The 10387-nt window shown below is 44.5% G+C and overlaps 1 protein-coding gene across 1 annotated transcript in view; it reads left to right on the forward strand.

Moving 5' to 3' along the window:
• KHDRBS1 (KH RNA binding domain containing, signal transduction associated 1) overlaps positions 1-3205 on the forward strand; it is a 35454-nt gene extending 32249 nt beyond the window's left edge. Inside the window, exon 11 of the transcript XR_004423855.1 lies at positions 2524-3205. The gene's annotated coding sequence lies outside the window, so the exon portion shown is untranslated. The remainder of the gene's footprint in view (positions 1-2523) is intronic.
• The last annotated feature ends 7182 nt before the right edge of the window (positions 3206-10387 follow it).

The following is a 10387-nucleotide window of genomic DNA, read 5'->3' on the forward strand; positions in this document are numbered from 1 at the left end:
TCCGGATTAATAGTCATGGCATGTTTAAAGCTAGCAAGCATCTGATGAATATTTAATAGTCTTGAGCAGACATGCTAGATACAGCTGTCTGAGACAGCAGCTGTTGGGGGGCAGGGAGGAAGTGCACTCCACCACCTCCTCATTCTTTTGTTCCCTGACCTAGCCCCTCAGGAGCAAAGGCCTATGGTGGGCACTAGACCCTAGTCCTGTTGTGGCTTGATTGCTGCCCTGGGCTCCCAAGGAGGCTACATGCAGACAGCAGACCAAACTCCTTTTGCAGGTAATGGGGAGCAGATATGTTCCCTGACATCTAGAATCAATTTTCCAATCCCTGAGCTGGAGGTCTTCTACTCTGTGGCCCGTTCTGGCTCTGGGATGGAGGATGTGTTCTCATCCAGTGTCCTGCCAACTGCAGCGCTCTTTTCTAAAAGGAGGGAGACTTGCATCAGGAAGGGACTTGAATTTCACAGCCACGCTGCTGCAGTTTAGCTTCTTGATGTTCCTTGACTACACATGCAGTGGCCTCTCAGCAGTAGGTGTCCTGCCCATTCGTAGTCTACACTGTGGTGATGGTCTGTAGGTCTCAGGCAGGCAATCGACAGGTAGGAGTTCTCAGGCAGGTACAAGCTCCCCTGTGCTTTCCCCCACCTTACACCTAGGGAGCTTTTTGCTTCAAGGAGGCCTTGTTTCCAGGGCAAATTTGGGGAAGTCATGGGGACTCCTGCAAAAAAAAGCCCATTTGAAATGTTAGGCAGAGATGTTAGACGTGGCCAGTCTATTGCACCAGATGAATCAGCCTCGTAGAGCACGTTGCCAGAAATTGGGGCACTGTTTCTGTTAACACTGTGTGAAGGTGCCTGAATTAGCCGTTCCCTTGTCAACCTCTGAAGCCCACGTTGGCCCACCTCAGGATAGCCAGTCTCTCCTTCCCAGGCACCATGCGTGAGAACTGGGAATAGAAGTGTTTGAGTTAGACACAGGGCTAATTCTTCTCCGCTTCCTATTCATGGCCCAGCTTTAGTTATCAAATAGATGTTCCCCATCTCTCAGGCTCTCTCTGGTCTTAGAATGTAGGAAACAAACTCTGCATCTGCTTTTGAGAAAGAGAAATACCTTGTGCCCTGATATGATTCTTCATGAGCTTCTCTCCAAAGAGCAGTACAAATGGCCTCTTTCATTCATTTTTCTTAATACATTCCTTATTATAGATTGGAACACCTGTTATGTGCTAGACACTGGAAAGTCAGTTGCAAATGAACAAGATAAAATTGGTCTCTGGCCTCATGGAGCTTACAACTTATTTGGGGAGACAAACACTAAACAGATATTACTCTCATAAATAACATGTTATATCAGTTGTGATAAGCAGTATGAAAGAAAAAGAACAGGGTGCAACAGAGTATACAACAGGGACCTAACCTAGCTTTGGGGTTTTCCTTAAGGAAATGGCGCTTAAGGTAGCGTCTAAAGGAAGAATTAGCTAGGTAGAGGGTTTGGGAGATGGTGGGGAAAGGGCATGAAGCAAACTCTAGACAGAGGGTAGAACTGACGCAGGTTCAAAGTGAGGTAAGAATCGGGACCTTATTCGGTTATCACTGAAGACCATTTAATCCAGGAGTGAGGGGTGGGGGATTAGATTTCTGGTTTTTAAACTTCACTTGCTCCTGAATGGAGAATGGATATGGGGACCTATTAGGAAACTTTTTGGCATTAGTCCAGGCAAGAAATGAGGAAGACCTCGAGTAGAATGGCAGTAGTGAAAATGTAGAGAAGTGAACAGATTAAAGAACTTTTAGGAGATAGAATGAACATAATTTGGTGATTGACTAGAGGTGGGAGAAGCATAAGTATTAAGGAGGGCTCCCAGGGCACTGGTTTGAACAGCAGGGGGAATGGGAATACCATTTGTTAAAAGATGGGAGCACTGCTACAGGCGTTGGCATGAGATAAGGGCCCAGCTCCAGGCTGAGGATGTATCTGTCCTGTCGATAACCCTGATTATTTGGGGTTGGGATGAACTCCTCATAAGGCCAAAAGAGATGGACCCCTGAGCCTAGGATTGGGGTACTAGTAATAGCTATGAGAAGATGTCTGTTTTCCTATTCGCTTTCTTCCAAAAGCTCTTTAAAAAAGCTTTGTTAATCTTTTATCTTTTTCACATCTCTGGGAGAGCAGAAAGCATTTTCCCCTTTGTATAGCTGGAGGTCCCAAAGCTTATATAACTTAAGGCCCCAAAGGTTTAGTTGATTCTGCCCTGGATCACTCAGCTCAGGTATGGCCAAGGCTGGGAGGTATGAGGTTTAAGGCCCATTTCTCTGACTGACATGAAAAAAGAGCTCCTCGGCTGTGGACTTCTATTTTCTACCCATCTGCGTACCTAGAAACCTTGTACTGAATGTAACAACTGCAGTTGTGCCGTGGGAGCGGGAGATTGTAAGGGAGGCAGCCTGGCCAAATGGGAGGCTGGGAAGCCCCCTGATGTGGCAGCTTCATGTTTCTTAACTTCTGCCTGTGTCTTTGCAGCTATCAGAGGACTCCAGACACCAGGAGAGCTGCCTGCTGTGTCAAGGTTGGCCTGAGGGCGTTTGCTGAGCACAGAGAAACCCAGGAGAGATCAACTGTCTGTTCTCACCCCAGCTCTTTGATCTGTCTGATTTACCCACAGAAAGCCAGCCAGGATCCCCTCAGAAAATCTCTAGGCCCAGCCTGGAGTCCTCAGGGCTGCAGGGGACTATGCTACTAACAGTGAAACATGCTCAGGACTTTATAAAGAGTTGAAGGGGACTAACAGTATTCTCCACACGGCCTCCTAGATCTGAATAAACTGGCAACTCCTGCGGTGTCTGTCATTCCCCGTTTGTCTGCTTCCCCTTAGGCTCCAGCAGAACTGGCTGGAACACCCCCTGTTTCCCTCCCTGCCACACCTGTGTTGTGGGTACCAGCCTGGACGTCCTTGGAACCTTCCAGTGGGCTCCTAGAGGGAAACTGGTCACCTCCTGTGTAACAGGCTGAGGAAAGCCAAGTGAGAGAAGGTTCATTTATTGGGGGAAAGTTATTTAACCTCTGCACCTGTTATTCTTTCACTGTTGATTACTAACCTTGTCCAAAAGCTCTTGAAGGGTAGGACCTTTTCTACTTCACCTCTGTACTATATCCCTTCCCCAGCAAATAACTGGCATTAAGGAGCTCAATAAAGGTTTGGTCAAGTGATGAATGGTCCCACTCTGGTAGCTTCTATCAACTTTGGGAGAAAGCCAAAGCCCCCCTATATAGCTCCCAGTTTTCTTCCTGTTATATTAGGCTAGCTATTTGTCCTAACATTTTCTCCTGAAGGATTGGAAAGTCAGCCTTTGATACAGACTTCTGATTTCCTATGACCTAATGCCCTAGGATGGTTTCACACTGAGCTTTCTGAAAGGTTAGGGCCCTCTCTCTACTATTGCACTCTTCCTTTAATGCCTCCTGGTTATTTATCCTAACAAAGGAGGGAGGGGAAGGGCCGAGTTTGGGGACAGAGTCTGTCTGCCTTTTAACTGTGCCTGGGGCCTTCTAATAAGCTTAGATTCACTCTGACCTGGAAAGGGATATTAAAATCAGTTGATTTACGTGGGGCAAGTTATTTAACCTCTGAGCCTGTTTTTATCTTAATTATTAATAAAAATAACTAATAATTTATTGAATGCTTATTATGTACCAAGCACTATGTCAAGCATTTATATGCACTGTTTCACTTGATCCTCTAATCTATCATATTCATTTTACAGATGAGGAAACAGAGGCTCAAGGAGGATAAATAACTAACTTGCCTAAGGTTAAAAACAGGAGCTATCAGATTTTCATAGTCCCTGCTTTCGACCTGTTTGTACCTGTCCCAGCCACAAGTATTCTGAAGCAGTAAAGCATTGTGTTTGTGTGAGAGGTTTCTCTAAGAAGACAAACGATCCAGGTTTACCCAGAATTGAGAGGGTTCCTGGGATATGGAACTTTCCAGTGCTAAAACCAGGAAGAGTTCCAGGCAAACTGAGATGAGTTTGTCAACATATATTTGCACTGAGACTTCCAGTCCAGGATCGGCCTCTGAGGCTGCATTTTCCTTGGTTTCTTGGTCTCCTAAGGCCTCATCTTGTGGCCAGAGTTCCATTATCTAGCATTTGAGGACCTGCTTCAGGGGAGGCAGGGGAGGAGTTTGGGGTGGGGAAGTAGGAAATCAGGTGACCTCCTGGTCACAGATAAATGGAGACCCAGAGCCTAGGTCATTATCTGAGAAGCCAACACTAGGTTCCTAGGTTCCCATACCTTCAACCCCCAAATGCAGACTACTTGTGAGCCACAGAAATTTACAGAAAGCTCACAGGGCTAAAGCCAAACAGATAGGTATTCAAACCCTAGCTGGTCACCTGCCATGTATTTTTCTGGGTCTGTTTACTCCATAAAAGTAGGATGATCCCTGTTATGAATGGGATCTGAGAAATAAGTGGAATGTGTGTGAAATACGTAGCACCAGATCTATACGTAATACCGCTCAAGTTTCCTTCCTCCTTTTTTCTGGCTTGTGTTTCTTACCCAGTCCTGTCACCTATCAATCACGACTGTCACATACAGACTCCTCCCTCCTCCCATTACCGCTTGCAGCCTTGGGGAGCTTCGTTTGAGAGACCTGACCTAGTGGGCTTGACCCACCCACCCAGCTGCCCTGCATGTCAGTCACCTCCCCTGCAAGCAGAGAAGGGATGACAGCCCCCCCCTCCCCCCATCCGAAGCCTCTGGACTGGTTTGAGCCATAAATATTTTAGCTGGGCCTTCCTCTGGCTGTTGCCAGGGCGATGGGCTCTCAGGGGACTGGGGTGGGAGTGTGGAGGTGGGGCTGACAGCCTGGGGCCTAGCTTCAGAGCTGGCCCTGGAGGGGCGGGTACGAAGCCTGGCTTGCTGCAGCAGTTCTGAAAGGCTGTTGCTGTCTGCCTGCCTTCCCTTTCCTGGGCCCCTCAGAGCTGTTCCTACTGCTTTCAGGCTCAGCTCTGCCCTTGAGTGCTACTTGATCTTGGGTAAATTGCTAAATGCCTCTGGGCCTACATTTTAACATCTGCAACACAAAAGTCCCTGCTTAACTCAGCGCTGGTAAGTGTAGAAGACAAAGATGAAGGAGGTTTTGTAAAAATCCTATGAAACGCTAGGTTAGTAAGTAGTGATTGGAGAAGCTAGACTCCACAACCCTTTCTAAGAGACCTTAAGGCTGCAGTCCCAGGGCAATGTGGATACTGCTCTAAAGACAGATACGGCACTGCCTCCCCTTCTTCCTCTCCTGCTGCAGCCCTGACCTTTTCTAAAGTTCCCAGGTGTAGCTAGACTACCTGGCCTGGCACCAGGTATTCTAAGAAGGAGTTAGGCTTAGTGGCTTATGAACAGTTTTTGCTTGAGATACAGAAATTCCGGCCGTCAAACTTGATCTGGCCCTCAGCCACTACCCCATCCTAGAGATCTCACATCTCGCTAGCTGCGAAGCTCTAGATTGTGGCAGCATGTTCCACCCGTCCTTAGGATGGGTCTAAGAAAGAAAAGAGGGCCAGAAAATGGGACACCTAGACCAATGCCCCACCATTGAGAAGCTCTGCATCGCTTCTCGGCCATTTGGCTAAGATCAAGTGTGGAGAAGCTCTGCACTGACTCCAGGATTCCACACCCCTGCGCAGACTTGCCCACAACCTTCCTGTTGAGCTAGGGGGCTCTGATTCCTTTGTATGGAGCTCCTTCTGGTGGTTGATGTGCGCATTGTGCATTGCAGGAAAACAAGATCTCTGAAGTCAGACTGAATTGCAGGCCACCCTGAGAGGTGAGATGGTTTGCTCTATACCAGGAAGATTGCTTGTCTCCATCTCCTCATCTCCTCTCCTCCTCCATTTCTTATATAGGACATCTCTTCCATCTGTCTGCTTTTCTCTGTGGTGAATCCTCACAATTCAATGACAGGAATTATCCTATTTACAGATGAAACAGGTTTAAAGAGGTGAAATCAACTCCAAATTCTTCACTGTATGTAACAGTCAAGATCCTCAAGTGATAAGAACTTAACCTATTTTTCCAGCTGTTGTCACACAGCTGCCTGCCCATCTGTCCCCTCGCGCCTACCCCTAAAAAGAAAGAAGAGGCTGTGAGACTATTCCTTTCAGGGACATTGCTTCACCTTTATGCCATCTCCCTGTTTGGCCCCAAAGGATGGCTGGCTAGCCAATGACGGGTAAGATTCCTCAAGAAAGGAACGACCTAAGACAGGCACAGTCATGTGGGGACCACCAGGAGAATTCACGGGGTTGATAGAGGTGGGTGCAGCACCCCCCTTCCCCCGTCTAAGGAGAGCTTCTGCTTCTGTGGCTGTATTCCTTCCCACAACCTGCTTGGGAGGTGATTCTTGATGTGATAACATCAGTTCTCCATGTCAGTAAGTTTTCAACATAAAGGTTTTGTCCCCTGGGGAGGTACAAACAATAATTATTTATACATCATGGGGCTTTTGACAGGCAAGGATGATTGGTTTGAACCAGTTTTCTGGTATGGTATATGAGACTCACAGAGCCTAGAAAAAACAATACTACTTCCTTGTATGTGCCTCAATAAAAGCCACAAGGTGGCCCGACTCGGGGCTCTCAGTCCTTTAAGGCTGTGAGACTCTTGGCCCCTGTTTCAAAACTTTCTTGATCTCTGTTTCTTTCTTAACCCTTCGCCACCCCTTCTCATTCTCTCACTGCCCGTGTTGCACGGGACGCGACATCCAGCCTCATTTTCAATTACTCTCAAGCCAAAATGGACTTGCTCTTCTGGACCATAGTTTACCTCTGGACCTTTGCTTGTGCTGTTCCCTCTATCTTCATTGTCCCTCCCTCGAGTATGTTACCTATCCAAATCCTATTTTTGGAAAACTGAAATACAATATTTTCTAAACCTTGCATATATTATCTTTGTAATCAAATATTATAAGACATGTAAAGCAAATGTCTGGATGCAAACAGGTGTGTGGGTGGCTCTGAGATGTGAAAGATGGATGGGGAGACTAACATATAACATGGAAGTAAGAATGGCCTGGGAAATTAGAAGACACCTGGATTCTCTCTTGTAGGCTCTTATAGTAAAAGTCAGATGTAAGTATTTTTAAATTAAAAAAATAACAAGTTCAGACAAATAAGTTCGCGAACTCATCCTAGAAAAAGTGCTACATACCTCATTGCTGAATATCACTACAGTCACCTTCAAAGTACTCACTCCCCTTGGGAAGCTATGCACCGATGGCAGCGCCTCATCCACCCTTCAAAGCAATTTTGGAATTCTTTTTCTGGAATGGCCATCAGAGCTGTCATATTACCCTTGATGTCCTGAATGTCATCAAAATGTCTTTCTTTCAATATTTCCTTTGTCTTCGGGTAAAGAAAGAAGTCATTGGCGGCCAGATCAGGTGAGTAGGGAGGTGTTCCAATACAGTTATTTGTTTACTGGCTAAAAACTCCCTCACAGACAGTGCCATGTGAGCTGATGCATTGTCGTGATGCAAAAGCCATGAATTGTTGGCGAAAAGTTCAGGTCGTCTAACTTTTTCACGCAGCCTTTTCAGCACTTCCAAATAGTAAACTTGGTTAACTGTTTGTCCAGTTAAATTGGACCATTATTAATTTGTCCAAATTCATAATGAATAAGCCCTCTGATATCAAAACGGTTAGCAACATCGTTGCAACAAGTTCACGAAATTGTCAGACCTCGTATAGTTGGCATACAATATCAATTTTAAGTGTAGAACAGTGATTCAACATTTAAGTACCTTATAAAATCACATTAAGTCTAGTAACCATCTGTCAACCATACAAAGTTATTACAATATTATTGACTATATCACCTATTCTGTACATCACATCCCTGTGACTTATTTATTTTATAACTGGAAGTTTGTACCTTAGTCCCTTTCACGGATTTTGCCTATTCCCAAACCCCGCCTCTGGCGAACATAAGTTTGTTCTCTGTATTTATGAGTTGGTTTCTGTTTTATTCTTTTATTTTGCTTTTTAGATTCCACATATAAGTGAAATCATACAGTATTTGTCTTTTTCTCTATCTGGTTTCACTTAATATAACACCCTCTAGGTCCATCCATGTGTTGCAAATGGTAAGATTTCATTCTTTTTTAGGGCTGAGTAATATTTTGTGGCAAATATATATGTATATATATCACATCTTTATTCATCTATCAATGGACACTTAGGTTGCTTCCATGTCTCAGCTATTGTAAATAATGCTGCAGTATATCTTTTTGAATTAGTGTTTTCATTTTTGGATAAATACCCAGAAGTAGAATTGCTAGATCATATAGTAGCTCTATTTTTAATTTTTTGAAGAGCCTCCATACTGTTTTCCATAGTGGCTGCACTAATTTACATTCCCACCAACAGTGCACAAGAGTTCCTTTTTCTCCACAGATGTAAGTATTCTTGCTGGCAGAAGAAAGTGAGAGCAAATCCCTGGGAAGCTGGGACAACTGCAGGTGACATTTCTTCAAAGTCTTAGATCCTAAAATCACGTTAGTTTTCTTTGTACTTCATAATATATCCATGTTTCAATAATAATAGCTAATACTTAAATAGCACTTATTATGCACCAGGTGCCATTCTAAGTACTTTATACAGACTAACTTAATTTTCACCATAATCTCGTAAAATCGGTACTAGTACTACCCTCATACTTTACACTGAGGAAATCTGAGTAATTACACTTGAATATTGAAAATAATGCCTTACATTTCCATGAATAAAACTGACATTCCAGAAAGCATTATTGTGTTTTATCCTGTGGTTTCTGCACCCCCACTCTATACCACCAAAGGTCTGCTTAATCTAAGTGAAAACTGATCTGGAGGACAGACCAGCATTTGTCCCAAAATAACATGACTAAGGAAGAGATCTCAACTCCTAACCAATGACACAGGACTGGCCTAGAGCCAGTGGCATTTCCTCAAAAACTCAGATTCCTAGAAGAGCCAATAGAGAGCAAGTTAGTCAGGAAATAATGCAAAGAAGGGAAGTGACGGCTTTAAGGTCACAAAACAGCTGAGACATATCACCATAGATCTGGAGGACGAGAAGCTAACCAACCTCCTGCCATCTTATAATTATTTTCCCCAGAGAGCCTGTAGGAAACGTGAAAGGACTAGGACCCTAGATGTTTCTGCTAGAGACTGGGATAGAAGTGTATACTGTTCTGGGTTATTTCAGATGCAGCTGTCAGACACCAAACACACTGGTTTTCTGTAACAAAAGTCTGTAAAGTCTTCGGGTATGGCTCTGTTTCCTTCATTGTCAGTTAAGTTCTCCCCAAAAGGTAGAAAATTATCCACCAAGAGTTCCACATTTATATCCTATTTGCTTAGCCATACCAGAAAGGAGATTTTTTTCCCCCAATACTTCTAGCAAAGATTCTAGGATTGCATCTCATTTGGCCTGCATGGGTCCCTAACACGCGCCCCCGCCCCCCACCACCATAACCAGTCACTAGCTGGGGTGGCAGGGATGGAATGCTTTGATTCACCAGGTCAGGATCATCTGCTCACAGTGGCAATGCAGAGTAAGGCAGCTCCACCAAACCACATAGAGAATGGGAGAAAGGGTAGTTTCCCCAAGGGAAAATCAGTGTTCTTACCTTACCAGAAGAAGGAATGAATAGATGCTGGGCAAGTAAAATCAATAGTTGACATGTACAAGGTATGCAGGAGCCACAGCTAATGGGACATATGCACAACAGTCCATTTGAATGGATTCTTATGCTGGGTTGTATGAGTGCCCTCAAATCAATTCAGCAAATATTTCCTGATTATTTGCCATGTACAAGGTCCAGCATCTTCCACATAATAAATGCACCGTAAGACATTCTGCTGCCACCAGCCCCAGTATGACAATAACCAGACTCAAGTTATTACTTCCTCCCATAGGAGTGTAACAGGCAAACTCCTACTCATCTCAGAAACCAGCTCTGATGTCATCTCCGCGAAGCCTTCTCTTAACTATAACACCTCCCCTGTCAGTCAGCCACCTTCCATCCACCTCTGAACTTGGTCCATATTGCTATTATTATCACACTGTACCATAATTTATTGATTCTCCTCTCTCTCCCCCAATAAGAAGTGACATCTCTATCCTCAGTGCCCGGGATATAATAGATGCTCAAAAATATTTGACTTGAGTTGAAATGAGTTCCCAGGGATGGCCTATCTTCAGTCTTCTATGGAATATTCCTGAAACCATTTAGCTTCCCAACTGCCCTTCCTTTCAAAAGCCAATTTGCCATTATCTTAATTCAACTGAACTAATACTTATTGAATGCCTATCATGTATCAGGTAGTATTAGGCTTTGGGGATTC

The sequence above is a fragment of the Rhinolophus ferrumequinum genome, chromosome 9 (assembly GCF_004115265.2).
Source record: "Rhinolophus ferrumequinum isolate MPI-CBG mRhiFer1 chromosome 9, mRhiFer1_v1.p, whole genome shotgun sequence".
NCBI lineage: Eukaryota > Metazoa > Chordata > Mammalia > Chiroptera > Rhinolophidae > Rhinolophus > Rhinolophus ferrumequinum.